Source organism: Phascolarctos cinereus, unplaced genomic scaffold (genome assembly GCF_003287225.1).
Source record: "Phascolarctos cinereus isolate Bilbo 61053 unplaced genomic scaffold, phaCin_HiC Scaffold_220;HRSCAF=808, whole genome shotgun sequence".
Classification (NCBI taxonomy): Eukaryota; Metazoa; Chordata; class Mammalia; order Diprotodontia; family Phascolarctidae; genus Phascolarctos; species Phascolarctos cinereus.
Genome location: NW_027555537.1, coordinates 19893 through 31060, shown reverse-complemented (window position 1 = coordinate 31060; position 11168 = coordinate 19893). Strand labels below are relative to the sequence as shown.

The 11168-nt window shown below is 39.7% G+C and overlaps 1 pseudogene; it reads left to right on the top strand.

The window, feature by feature from the left end:
• Nucleotides 1–5725: 5725 nt before the first annotated feature.
• On the top strand, nt 5726–10592 carry LOC144455340 (uncharacterized; annotated as a pseudogene).
• Nucleotides 10593–11168: the final 576 nt, after the last annotated feature.

Here is an 11168-nt window from a genome sequence, read left to right as displayed (position 1 = left end):
GTTGAATGTTTCAGGATGGGCACATATGTTTAATACTCACGGATATGACCAGTTGTGACAAAGTTGGACTTTATGTTGATTTCCTTAGGGATAGGCAAGTTGTTTTTTTCCTGCTCAGATTGTAGCTTAAAGCTCTTATTTAACTTTCTGAATGCATATCCTCCAACTATGTCCCAATCTTCTACAAAGCTGTGTGGTGGTACCCGAGCCCTAAAAATAACACTGGGACTAAGTGTTTTTCAGAGAAAGCCACATGAGCAAATTAATTTACGGAAGTATACCAAATGTTTTCACTTTCTATGGATTGTAAATTTCTAGAGGACATATATAATTCATGTTTCTCTATAAATGTTCTTCAGTAGGTTAAAGGAATATTGCATAGTAGATAGAACACTGGTCTTAAGTCAAGGAGACCTGGGTTTGAATCCTGCCATTGAGCCAGACTAGCTGTGTGACCATGAGCATGTCAGCTAAACATCTCTGAGCCTCAGTTTCCTCATCTGTAAAAGAGGGATAATCATATCTGTAATTATTATCCAGCTGGTTTGTTCTGAGGCTCATAGAAGATACGGTGTGTAAAGTGCTTTGCAAACTTTAAGTACTCTCCAAATGTCATTTTGTACATTGATGGAACATTAATGTAAGATCTGTTTTGTATGTATCATGAGCACATAGTTGTTTTGACGTCCCACTAATTGCCTATTAGCCTTTTTTTTTTTTTTTGCTGAGGCAACCGCAGTTAAATGACTTGCTCAGAGTCACACAACTAGTGAGTGTTATGTGTCTGAGGCTGGATTTGAACTCAGGTCCTCCTTACTCCAGAGCCAGTTCTCTATCCACTGTGCCATTTCACTACCCTTCTATTAGGCTTTTTAAGATGGAATAAGGCACCCTCCTTCTTTCTCTGAATGCAGTCTAGAGTATCAATCTGTGGCTCAAAGCACCTAGTCCTTAGGTCATCTTTCCTGTTAGGCATTACAGTGATTATAATTGATGCAATTTTGTCTACTAACAAAAATTACAGACCTTTTTCTAGTTATAAAGCAAATGTTCTCTTACAATGTCAAGTAAAAAAGCAAATTTGTCTTTCTTTCTCCACTCTTACTAGTTCTCAAGATCACACTCAGCCTAATAAAGGAATTGGAATGGAAAATTAGATCAAGGCTTCATAGTTAAGGGCCAACTAAATGTAGGGATAGCTCAATTTTCCTTCATTTAGAGGATTTCATTCACTTGCTGAGACACAAGGAAGCAGAGATTTCAAAATTTCCCCCAAAGAAAAGTTCTAATAACATATGTCTCTTTTTCAACGTGGGTTGAGAAAAGTGATCAACTCTCAAGATTAATCCTTCCTTTCACTCTTTCTCTCTCATTCTTTATCTCCTTCCTTTCTTCCTTCCTCTCCTTTCTTCCTCCCTTCTCCTCCCTCCTCCTTCCCTTCCTTCCTTCCTTCCTTCCTTCCTTCCTTCCTTCCTTCCTTCCTTCTTTCCTTCCTTCCTTCTTTCTTCTTTCTTTCTTTCTTTCTTTTCTTTCCTTTTCTAAAACTTAAGAGGGAATGGTTAGGTGGCATGGTGGATGGAGGGCTGAAATCTATCCTCAGACATTTAGGAGCTGTGTGACCTTGGGCAAGTCACTTGACTTGTTTGCCTCAGTTTCTCCTCTGTAAAGTGAGCTGAAGAAGGAAATGGCAAACTACTCCATTATCTTTGCCAAGAAAACTCCAATCACAAAGACTTGGACACCACTAAACAACCTCTCAGAATTGTCAGGAGGGTCAAATGAGACAATAATTGAAAAGTGCATAGCATAGTGCCTGTCACAAAGTAAGTGTTGTCTCTTATCAAATGTTGTCTCTTATGATCAGGGCAAAAAAACATGTGTCCTTTTCTTTCCTTTTTCTTACAGAAGGAAATGCCCTTAAAAATTGGAGCTATTCCATTTTGCATGCCATATCATAGGTGATCACAGCCAAAAAGGTCAACGTTATTGTAGGATACAGTAGGAGGGGTATAGAGTCCAGAAGGACAGAGTTAATGGTCAGTCCAAATCTGGAGTAGCGTGTTCTAGATGCCATATTTTAGGAACACCATACACGACACTGATGTACATGCAGAAGATTGCAAACAGGATCATGCCATAGAAGGAGAAGGGATGACTTGGAGGGAGGTGGGTGGAGGAAATGATAATTATCTCCAAGTAGTTAAGAGTCACCGATTTCTTGGTCAGGTATTGATTGGACTAGATGGGCTTATGAGTTTCCTAACTGACATTCTGTGATTCTGTTAATTAAAGATGTAATTTTGAGACCAATTTAGTCCACACTTCGTAGGAGTATTAGTAGTAGTGTTAACATCAATGACTTCACTCGATATTGAGTCTCATTGGTTGGCATGATGTTACTTGAAAATATAGTTAACTATTTTTTTCAGCAGGGGGTTCATTAAAGTTATAAACTTCATAAAAATGACTGAATAAATATGTACCCTCTAGTCATGAATTTCTAAAAGTTTCAATTAAAGGCTGTTAAAGTTTTCTGGTATGAAGGCTAACACCATATTTATATTTTCTCTTCCTATGTAGATAAGAAAACTTCAGAACGTACTCCTAAGACAAGAATCTTCACTGGAGTGATGAAATCCAAGCTGGATAGTTATGAAGAACTTAGTGCCAGACAAAGCTCTCAGATGAGGTCTTTGAAAAGCCAGGTCAAAGATTTAGAAGAAATCAGTGCTTCTGCCAAAAGGATAAGCACTTTAAAAGATATCAGCATTGGGATGCTAGGAAAAGAAAAGTGGACCTTAAGGGAAAGAATTTCAGAATAGGAAAGCCTAGAAGGGTAGGGTGTTTTCTCATTTGTATCTACATTTGGAGATGTGGTGAAAAATTCACTTGGCAGGATGGAGGATACCTGGCTACCAGCCCTGCCACTGACTTGCTTGATGAACTTATGCAAGTTATTTCATCTCTCTGAGACTCAGTTTCCTAATCTGTAAAAGGAGAAGGTTGAACTCCTAAGATCTCCTATAAAAATCCTTGATTCTACAAAAGGTTGCATCATGAGCTTGTTACTGTCCTAAGATCTTCATACTGATTACCAATTATAGACTTTCATCAGGTCATAATGCACATGCCTTTGGATTGAGCATTATGTAATATATTGAGTCTCCTTTTTGTTTTGGAGTATAGAGATAATGGTCTACTGTGAGGAAAAAGGAGAACCATTATTATTTTCTAGGGGTGTGTGTGTATGTGTGTGTACAGCAGGGTTTGGTGGAGGTTATAGCCCAAGTTATTTACAACAAAGATACTTCAGGAAGTCCCAGGTATTACTATCATTGTAAAGCTCAGGAAGAGGAGGCTTAGAAAGGATTGTGCCCAAGAAAGATACTTGAATTGTGTCAGTATCTGTTTCTAATTCTGCGTTGCTTATACTATGACACACCATCCAACTGACTAATTTGTCTTCTGAGATGTGTTTCCCAAACTGTTTTAGAAGAGAAAATACTTAGGAGCCTAAAATGGAGTTGGGAACCAAACTTTTATTAGGACTAAGAGATCAATATCAACTTAAGGGCCTGTAAGAGGGAAAAAAGGAGGATTCTCTCTGGTTGCCCAGACACCGGGCAAAGTTGAAAAGAAGGACGATTCAAGGCAACAATCCTTAGAATGACCCTAAAGTGGCTGATCCTCTTCTAAAGGTAAACCAGATTTTCTAGCAGCTTGACCTTTGCCTGGGTGTCATGTCTGGATCTGTGCAGCCCCTCATTTGGCACGAAGGAGGCTTCAATAAAAATTTTAAATTAAAAAAAAAGTGTTGAATGAGTGACTATTCACCTTTTTTCACCAGGAGTTAAAGAGTGCACTCGATGTCAGTGTGTCAATGAATGGGATGATCAACATGATTCATTTCTCAAGGAAAAGGAAATGTCCACAAGGGAGCAAATGCCAGTCACCCTTCACTGGGAAGGGAAAACCACCCAGAGCTTTATCCATCACCTAACTACGCTTCTGAGTAACACCCTCATCACGGTCCCAGCTACAGAAGAAGCTGTGAGATAAAGGGTACAAGACATCAGTGCTGATCAACACTCTTGGATGTTTGTGAGTATGTTGGCAGAAAAGTTGCCACTTTAAAATTTTCTGTTAAGTTGGTCCCTAAATTGGGAAATGCTTGTGGCTCCTTTTAAATTTTGAGTCCATTTCTGTTGTTGAGCTTTTGCCACACTAAGGCAAGAGAAGAAGTAAGACAATCTATAAAGCCAATTTTACCGTTTCTTATATCACAACATTTCCAGTCGTTAAAAACACAATAATGCTTCTTATGTCAATTCTGAGGGAGATGTCCCAAAGTCACTTGGAAGCATATCTAGTGAACATGTGATGGTCGTCAAACTTTTTTTCCTGTAGAGGATGGTTATCTATTGTATAGAAAACAAAAAGGTATCAATAAGATGCTTAAAAAAAAGTTCAATCACTTGTTCAATTTCATCAGAAGAGTTGAACCAATAGACTCATGCAGATAATTCATAACCCTGAAATCTTCCTCGCAAAAACTGTCTCTTCCTCTCTTTCTCCACTTCCAATTCACACAAATGTTGTTGTTTTTTGGATTGAATGTTTTTTGCAGAGTCATTCCATAGAAATCTTGGTTTTGGGAAGTATTCAAGCTCTTTTCATTGTGGAGGATTTTCTGGTGTCCTGAAAATTTCCATGCATGTTTCCATTATTATGTTTAAACTGAAGTGTTTTGTCTCCATCCATCAGTCTCTCTTTTCTCCTATTCATTCCAACCAATGATCTACACAACAGATTGACCTAAGGGAAAATCGTATCAGCATAACAAAATCCATACTTTGACCATAACGATTGGAATTGCATGTTTGGCTTTGAAAGGAAAGAGCAAATAGGAGATATAGGGATAAATCTCACTTTTGTAATTTCCCTGCAGGTGTTGTGCCAGAACAGATGGGAGACAAAGACCCAGTGAGAATTTAAAGTGGAGATTTATTGAAGCTCGTGGCTGCAAGGGGTATGTTGCCCAAATCAAGCAGCCCTGATCAGGGGTCGAGCTAGGGTTTATATGGAAAAGAGCATGGGAAAGAAATGCCAGGAACACTGATGAGGTAATCCAAAGGTGCAGCTGTCTTTGGGGGCTATGATGGGAAAGTACAGGAGTATACCAGACAGGGAGGGAGATGACAGAGGTATGGATCTTTGGAGTCTGGCAGGAGGAACAGTCCTTGGGCTGGCCAAGGACAAAACTCCTTGGGCTGGCCAAGGCACTCCTCTCCCTCTGTCTTGATGACAGAATGCTCTGCAACAAGGAAAAGCTTTCTCACAAGACAGGAACTTACTAAGGAATTGGAAGGCTTCCAGAGACATGATCTGAGGGCTGGGGAGTGGTTGTCAGAGACAGTGTTTCTGAGACTGGAGAGAAATTGGGGACACGTACAAGCACAAGCACCCAAGCACCCCATTATTACAGGTCAGAGATCACACGAATCAGACCAGGTGTCCTGGTCGCTGGTATACACATAATTATCTAAAGCAATTATATTGCAAGCTTTCTTATCCATTTGCATTGGAGGTACAGGCTGTGCTGAACTATGCAAGAGTACATTTCACTATTGTTTACATTTAAGAGGAGAGAGGTCTGGGGTGAGGTGAAGCACTAATTTCTGCTTTCCATGACTTAAAGGGCCCTACTACCTAAAATGGTAAAATAATGTGCTGCATTACACAAGAAAGTGAAGTCCTGCAGTGAGAGATCCAATTGCTAACTCTGCAGGTGGAGCAGCTGCACCACCTTTATCAAGAGACTGTGTTTGAGTCATCCCAAACTCAAGAAAAGATTGTGGAACAAAAGAAATCCTTAAAATTCTCAGAAGGCAAATGTGCCACTGACGCCTTCTTTCAAGAGAGATGGGATTTGGAGAAGAAGAAAGGAAGGTCCATGGAAGTACATGGCAACAAAAATTATTATTTTCAAAATTATATTAATGGCTTCAATCTTACCCATTGTGCAAAAAAAACACAAAAAGCCCATCATTATTAGCATCCTTAAAGAGTTTTTTTTGGGGGGAGGATGTTTTTAGAGGGATGAGAAAATATTTATTCCCATACTTCTGATTTTGTGCAGAAGTAAGTAGAAAATCCATGCTCCCCTTTCTTCATTATAAATGTACTTGACTTTTGGAGTGAGGACATTTGTCATGCAACTTTAAAAGAAGATGATATAAGAATGATTATTTAATGGTGGAATTTGATATGTACTAACAACCAGAAGAGAAAAGTATTTTTGAACAGAGAGTACTACTATTAAATTGATGGGTTGGCCAATGAGAGCTCATCACTAGGAGGATGAACAGTACACCTTGGCTGATGCATTTTCCTTCATGGGTGTTTGTTGAGCCTGTTTCTGGGCATGCTCTGAAGTGCATAATAGGGGCTTCTATTACTATCTACTCAGAAGCAGGATACTCCAGCTCATATGACAGGAATTGCATGAGGCCAAGCACATTTCACATGCTCCTTAAAGGCTGGACTCTCACTAGTCACATTACACTGGCACTGTTCTCCATGAGCTCAAAATCTAAGGGGGATGCAAATGATTTAAGGTAGAGCCACTTTCCACTAAGGTACAAATAGTTCCAGGTCATCTACTTTACAGTGTTGTTGTTCATGCCATTCATTACAGGCAGTATGGTGTAATGCAGGACTTAGGGGGAGATCTAAATGTGGTTCCTATGTCCCTCCGTTGGTTGTTGGGTGAATAAACAGCTTCAGCTCTTAGAGTTTATTTATTCATCTATGCAATGGGGATGATAAGACCTAACTGACTAACTAACTAACAGATTATAGTGAGGCTCAAATCAGTCAATGGATCTGAAATGCTTTGTGAACCTCTGAGTGTCCTGCAAATGAAGGCATTATTATACCTGAGAAAATTCCGTTCCAACACCAAAAAAGTGATTGCCCTATGGGGAATGCGCTAGCAATTAATTTTATGAATTTATTTTTTTTAAATAGCTAGGTGTACATCTAAATAACATGGTGGAAATTAATGAAAATTAATCTGCAATAATGTTTTGGAAATTACATGGTCTGGTTTGAAAAAGTTGAGTTTTACTACATTAGTAGTTTTTTAAATTTGAACTCTTATCTGAAGAGCTACTAAAATTTTAATTCCATTGGGAATGAAAGCTGGCTTGTGCTACACTTTAGGAGTGTCAATGCATATTCTTTTCCTCTTCCTCTCCCTTTCCCTCCCCAAACCAATTGGTCTCAGCATCAACAAAGTCTTCATCAAAAATAACTATTTCGGTGTCCATTCTAGTATGGGTACATGAATAAAGGTTGGGACTATTTTTTTTTTGTCTCCTAAGGTATTACATGTACAGCTCTTAGCCAACCTTAAAACACGATACAAATGTCAGGTCTCTAACTCAACTTGATGAGTGCACAGAGTGGTAAGGTTTGGGGCTGATGATCTTTTCATGGAAGGTGTGACTATGCCCACTGACAACACTACTGCCATCTAGTGGTTTGCATTCTCCTCGCATCCACTTGAGAGTATTGGGTGCCCACCAATCAGGAGCCAGGGTTCCAAGGGTCAGTGGCATCTCATTGTGCTGGCCTTTCAAGGAAGGCTTCAATATTCATTTTCAACCTCTTCCTTTTTCACTCCTTTCCAAGTATGGCCGGGCCCAATAGAGAGAACCTGAATCCCATTTGGTGGGCAGGGAGGGGTGGGGAGTGAGGAAGGATATTACTCTCTGAGGAATCCATTAATGTCTCTCTTGAGGCAAAGGCACATGAGTTCCTTGGTCTCTCCACCATATGGCTTGAGAAGAAAGCCCCAGACCCCAAAGCAAAAAGGAAGAAGTAGGAATTCTCTGGGCAGCATGGTCCAACTACTCAGATTTTTATCAAAAGAGGCTGAGAAGGTGATTTCCTGGCTTTGGGGTTGTCTTGATACCAGAAGAGGGTCATGCACATGGCAGCAGTGAAATCTACACCACAATATGAATGAACAAAAGACCACAACTTGGAGCCTTAATATGACAATGTGTTACTTGGCCAATGTTTAGTCTGTCTGTCTAGAATCTCCTTCCAAGAGAGTGAAGCCCTCAGCTAGTCCCAAAACGATGCAGGTCAGTGTGGATCTCTGAGGGTGAGAGAAGAATATTAGTATATTTCCTCTCTGCTAGTTCCAAGTTAATTTCTCCCACAAGGAGTCCAAACCACAGGGTTTTTTCAAGGATATTACAACCCTGGGGAAAAGGTAGAAATCAACAGAGAAGAAGGAAATGGTAAATCTGGTTTATGGATTACTGTGAGTCCTTTCTGTGTTTTCTGAGAGGTAGAACAAAGGTCACCCTACTCAAATTATACATTTCTTGAGTGCCTTTACCCACATCTGTGGAGACCTAGATGTTTGTTATATTCAAATATCATGCTGTGATTTCCTTGGAGGCAACATGGGAGGAGAAGAAACCTGAGCTAAAGAGAAAGTGATTTTTCATGTTCCCTGCATTTAATCTGGTCTATTTAATCCCATACAGAGCCTGGAGCTCAGACTCAGATGAGTCTGGGCCTAGTTTGATTCCTTGATTTTGTCTCTGTCATAGTGACCACTTTTTTTCACAAATTGAAGTAATAAAAGCATTGCTTCTGCTGTCAAATAAAGTAGGCGGAAATAACATCTCACCCTATCCCAACTAAGCTAAAAGTTGATTTCACTCTAAAGATACCAATCCTTAGGTGCCTTTCGCAAATGAAACTAAAAACGTTAACAACAATAATTTATGACTTAGAGGGAAATATGACTTTTCTCTTAAGAAGCACTTCATCTCTATTGTCCAAACTAATCTGCACAATAACCCTGTGAGGTAAGGAGTACAAAGATTATGATTCCTGATTTAGAGATGATGAACTGAGGCCTAGGCAGGTGGGACAAATCTCAGCCTCAAAACTCAGGGCATTAATTCCTTGTCTACTACTCTACTCAGTTTGCTGCTGAAGTGGATGCAGATTGTATTTGTTAATGCATTTAACTTGGACTCAAAAGAATGACTGACTAATCAAATATTGCTCTAGTACATGTAACCCCAGAAACAGAAAGTACTTTAAAACACAACAAAGGACTAACTCCTTTGTTTTGATGTAGGGAGAAACTCATTGGGAACAAAACAAAATGAAGACATTGCTGACAGAAGATTTGCATGCGAAATTCGTGCAACTAGAGAAGGAGAAAAGTCAAGACTCTGTTGAGTATTGAGCACAGCTTGAAGAACCCCCTACAATGGTAAGCTTGGAAGAAAAGGTGGAGAAACTTAAGAAACAGCTCAGTGAAATGAGATGGTCAAATCAAATCATGAAAAACTCACCTGAGGAGAGTCATCTACCTCAAAGTAAGTTGAGATAAGTGAAGTACTTTCAGAAACTCAACCAGGGTCTTTGTCACTGCTTTCTGGTCTCCCTATTTCAGTTAAACAAACAGGTCCCCTTTGTGCTCTTCACTTAAGGGAAACTTTCCAAACTATGAATCTTCTGGATTGCCTCCTGACCTTCTCCATGTCCTTCACTGAGTGTCCCAGTTGTAAGATCCTCTAAATCAACTCTATTTCAGCAGGTATACCTATTCAATTGAAAGACAGTCGACACAATCCATAGAAGACTAGACTTGGAGTCAGCAGACCTGTGTTTGACCATGGGAAAGGCTCCAAGCCTCAGTTTCCTCACCTGTAAAATGGGGCCCCCAAACCTGTACTACTTATCTGACACTTTTTGTTGTGAGGCTTAAAGTGGGGAATAAACATGCTATATGAATGGTGGCGGTTATTCTACACTCATGGATCAGCCAGTGAAATTTGCAGTTTATTGGCAACAGTCTAGCCAGACTTTGCTTCTTGTTTCTCTGTGTGTGGGTAGCACAGACTATGAGCTCCTTGAGGCTGGGACCTCATTTTGTACTTTTTCTTGAATTTCTGGTCTGACTCACAGTGCCCTGTATACTTGGCTTCAGTGTGAGAAGACTTAGTTTTTGTTGTTGTTGTTTGTTAAGAATGATGACATGTGTGATTGTATATCTATGCTCCTCGATTGTGAGATACTAGGTGGACCAGAGGATAGAGCCCTGGCCCTGGAGTCAGGGAGACTTGAGTTCAAATCTAGCCTTTCAGAGTTATTGGCTGTGTGATCCCAGGCATTAACCTGCGATCCACCTCCATTTCCTCAACTGTAAAATGGAGATAATGTTCAAAACTCCCTCCCAGGGTTGTTGTAAGGATCAAAGGAGATGATCTTTGTAAAGTGCCTTGCTCACTGCCTTGCTCTTAGTCACAGTTGATAAATACTCTCCCCCTTTTATATTTGCCTGGAATCTTAGAGGGAAGATAAGTGAACTGGCCTATCATATAGAGGAGAGACAGAACTGTAATCATTCTCTCCTCACCCTCACGGACAAAACCATTGAGAAGATCCGGGAATCTTTAAAAATGGTTGAAAGAGTTAAAGAGAAGACAGCTCCAAAAGTGATCAATTTGAGAAGAACATCAGAGACACCAAGCAAGAACCCAGAGAGGGCATAGAATGGCCTGTCATACCCTGGAAGCTGTCACTAATGATCTATATATAGTAAACAGAGCACTTGAAGAAGCAGAAAAATGAGAAAAACAGGTATTTTCCCCCCTCCCCCACTTTCTAACAAGGGGCATTTTAAAAAAGGAATGTCTAAAAGATTGGTCTCAAATTATCACTGTTTTCATTAAAAGTTTATTTCTCCTATTTGTTGCTTAGGGAGTTATAATCTTATTCAATTACTGTGTAAATCCCTTCGGATTTTTTGGTCCAGGATTCATTATATCTCATTTGACCAATTTTCCTAGAAAATTGTTCCTTTCTAGTAGGAAAGGTCTCCATGAAATAATATCGTGTCTCCAAATATGTCCAAACATGAGTGTAGTTTTCAGATACTGAAGCTGATTCTCAGCCATACCATGATCCAATGCAATTCCAAAGGACTCATGATGAAAAATGTTATCCACCTCCAGAGAAGGAAGTGATGGAGTCTGAATGCAGATTAAAACATATTAGTTTTCATTTCTTTTTTTTCGTATTTTTTCCTTTGGTTCAGTGTCTTCTTTTCAAACAGGACCTATATTGTG